This window comes from Nicotiana attenuata, unplaced genomic scaffold (assembly GCF_001879085.1).
Source record: "Nicotiana attenuata strain UT unplaced genomic scaffold, NIATTr2, whole genome shotgun sequence".
In the NCBI taxonomy this organism is placed as follows: Eukaryota; Viridiplantae; Streptophyta; class Magnoliopsida; order Solanales; family Solanaceae; genus Nicotiana; species Nicotiana attenuata.
The window spans coordinates 264,784-268,461 of NW_017671638.1; the positions used below are offsets into that span (position 1 = coordinate 264,784).

At 40.7% G+C, this 3,678-nt stretch overlaps 1 long non-coding RNA gene across 1 annotated transcript; it reads left to right on the top strand.

Moving 5' to 3' along the window:
• The first annotated feature begins 2,006 nt into the window (after nt 1-2,006).
• LOC109209426 lies at nt 2,007-2,786 on the top strand. Its single transcript, XR_002065349.1, has 2 exons — nt 2,007-2,195; nt 2,774-2,786. It is a non-coding gene; the product is annotated as an uncharacterized LOC109209426 (long non-coding RNA).
• Nucleotides 2,787-3,678: the final 892 nt, after the last annotated feature.

Genomic DNA, 3,678 nt, shown 5'->3' on the forward strand with positions numbered 1-3,678 from the left:
GCCGGAGCAGTCTCAGAGGCCTCCCAAGAGGAGGAGGATGATTCCCAAAGCAAATGATACAGTCATCCAGTTGGCCGATCCAACGGAGGCTTCCTCCAGTCAGCCACCGGATGTATCTCAGGAGCCTGTCCAGGTCCAGGCCCAGGTCCCAGCAGCTGAGCAGCAGGCCACAGGGAACCAGTCTGAGGTTCTCGAGCACAGCGAGGACCCAGGGACCACTCAGGAGCCTATGCACACAGACAGGCCATAGGGAGTTTCTATGTCCTTCCTTATCATTTTTGTGGTGCTTTATTTTGGTTAGTTGGCATTGGGGACAATGCCAGCTTTCATTTGAGGGGGTAGGCCCTACTTTTTGCTTTATGAACTTATTCGAATGACTATATATATTTTTGGATACTTTTTATGCTTTCTTGATTTTTCATATTTGGTCTGTATATATTTTGCTACAATTCTCGCACTTTTATTTTACTTTGGGTCTGTATATAAAGTTATGTTACGTTGTAGATATTCATCCCATCTATTGTATATTCGACAAATCCCCTCTTGTATATATTCATTTTACTTTCCGCAAATTTTTCATTTTTAGCTTCTTAGTTATGATTTGTAGCTTCTTGTTTTGAAATTTGCAATAAACCTTTGGTTTTCTTAATGCCACGGTTCTTTCCGAAGGTGGAGTGTTGTGTGAACCGGGTGGCTCTTCCCAATGATAGATGGCGTGACAACCTTCTTAAGGGTGTGAGTCTGTTTTTCTTTTTGTTTTTGGTAGTTAATAGTTAAGGGTGCCTCGAGCAAAGCTTCATGTCACGACCCAAACGGAGGGCCATGACTAGCACCCGGCCATACTTACCGAGTACCAACATACATTTTATCTAACCTTCTTTATTATCTTTTAGGGCTGACGAGATCAATATAAATGGTAGACATGGGTCATGGACAACCAACAATAAAATATGATGGCATGAACATACATAACATGGGATGACTAGACAATCAAGAAACTATATATAAGGTACGAGCTACAACACTACCATGAGAGACTATACAACAAAAACCAGCCGACAAGGCCTACCAAACTATACATGAGTCGACACCTGTCTATGAGCCTCTAAAGGAACATAAGTGTTGCAACATAGCCGGAACAGGGCCCCGACATACCCGTAATATCTATAACAAAAATGCATACCAAGACCAAGGCAAGTCCGAAGAAGGGATCTCGCCAATCACCGCTGAACTGGACAGCCTACTATTGTTACACCCCGTGTTATCGTATGTAAGAGTACGTCATAAGTCAATTAATGTGAGCTCAGAAAGGGAATCATCGTTTAAAAGTTTACAAAGTTAGTTCATCATGTTAATGTGGAGGTTACAAATATTTAAGATCATTAGTACCAAGTAGCAAGAGGGTTTGAAGGCTTAGAAGCTAAACGAATTGAAGAAAATAAGTTTCGTCGAAAGTCGACAAGTTGGAATATTTTACCATGTACTTTTGGGGTGATACTAGGGTTATTAACATTATAACGAGATTATATTATGAGTTATTTTAGTCGTACGATAGTTGGTGTTATGTTTTGAAGTCAAGCGAGTTGAGGAACAAAAGTTGGAAAAGGTCATCACAAGTTCCATTTATAATTTGCTGACATTTAGGTCAAATGTAGATGCACTTTTCTTCCAATATACTTGGAATCAATGGATGATCTACATATCAAATTGAATATCTACGAGTCTAGTTTCCAATTCATTAAACCGTTCTTCGATACGACATCGGGGTAGAGAGATATTTGCAGTTTTGCAAGACTGCACAGACTGTATAGTCGGCAAGTAGGTGTGTCACTAAAGCTTTTTGAGCAATACATTTCGTGTGTTATATGAGGTCTTTTTGGGACATATTATATATCAAATTGAAGGTCTTGGAATCTAGTTTCCAACACTCTTAACCGTTCGTTCATACGATATCCGGATAAAAAGATATAGGTATTTGAAAAAGGGCCAATGAGATGGTGCCAAGTAGCACCTTTTGACTTTTCAACCAAAATGGATATTTATCTTCCTATGTCGTCTCTTTCTTCATAATTCCAGAGAGCTCGACCAAATAAGACCCCTAACCTCACCCTTAAGCTGTCCACAAGGTTATCCAACAAGATTATCATCCGAGGCACAAAATCACGAAGCAATAACACTAGAACGATCCCCACGACGTGAGTATCGCTATATTGCCTCTCTTTTTCTTTGTAGTTGGAGTTTTGGAAGGTATTTAATAGTGAAGAAAATGCCTTATTTCTGTATTTAAGCTTTTAAATATGAAGGAATGTTGATAAATTCATTTCCTAATAGCTAGAACTCACGGGACGGTGATTGGAAGCCGTGAGTTCGAATTATTCGACTTGTTGTGCGCTGTTTTTGGGCTGTTTCGTGTTGGTATTGGGTTGTATCTTTTACTACTGTTTTGTGGAGTTTTGGAGGAGGAAGGATGTGGAAAAATACCATATAGATGTAGGGTTGTGGGCAGGTAGTTCTTCGTAACATTTCCGGATCGTTTGACACGACTACGGTGGCCGTCGTATGTATGAAGTGATTAGGTTGTGCGTGGACTGTTTTGGGAGGCTCAATATGATTATTATTGATGTTGTTTGGGCTGTTTGGTGATTGTTTGCAATTGTGTGAAGTCATATATATAGGGGAGGTGCTGTCCGTTTCATCATAAAATAGGTTATGGTCGATACATAATAGTTATAACGCTTGAATGATAACTACAGTATCCTTTCTCTTATTGTAGACTAAGGAGTCGTGAAAATTGCATAGCTTGAGATTGGGGCAGTATATACAAGGTATGTTAAGGCTCTTCCTTCATTCTTTTGGCATGATCTAAACTGAAACGAGCATAAACGATACGCTATTTCATAATGAATCTACTCCTAGCAACTAAGGTTGTCCATGTTATTCTTTCCTTACAAAGTTATTCCAAGAAAGTATATATGATCCTTGAGTCCTAGTGAAGTTCATATTGATGGTATGATGTACATAATGTTAATCGATGGTGCAATGACCTTATGTCACTCCAAAAGGTTTAGAACGTGACTCCATGAGTCCAGCATGCATTATATATGTATCTACTTTACTCTACCGAGCCGCGCTATAGTCGGCCGGGTATGGCACCTATTGTGCAACCACTGATCAGTTGGGTTTACCGAGCTCCACGTGGCCGGGTATGATTCTACCGAGCCTTATGATGGCCGGGTATGTTTTTACCGAGTCCTCTTTGAGGCCGGGTATGATATGATGATGATGATGCCCACAGAGGCGTATGTTTTTAAAAGCTTATGTATATATATGTATTATGCATTTCATGTCAGTAGCCCCCAGAGGCACTCAGATGTTACTGGTTGTATCTCCTCTATCTCTCTTTACGTTACTGATCTTGTTTATGCTTTCCTGCCTTACATACTCGGTACTTTATTCGTACTGACGTCCCTTTTGCCTGGGGACGCTGCATTTCATGCCCGCAGGTCCCGATAGACAGGTTGATATTCCTCCTAGTAGGCTATCAGCTCAGCGAAGGTGTTGGTGCACTCCACTTGCTCCGGAGTTGCCTATTTGGTCAGTATGCTTTGGATATGTATTGATTGGTATGGCGGGGCCCTGTCCCGACCTTTATGATTTTATGTACTCTTAGAGGCTTGT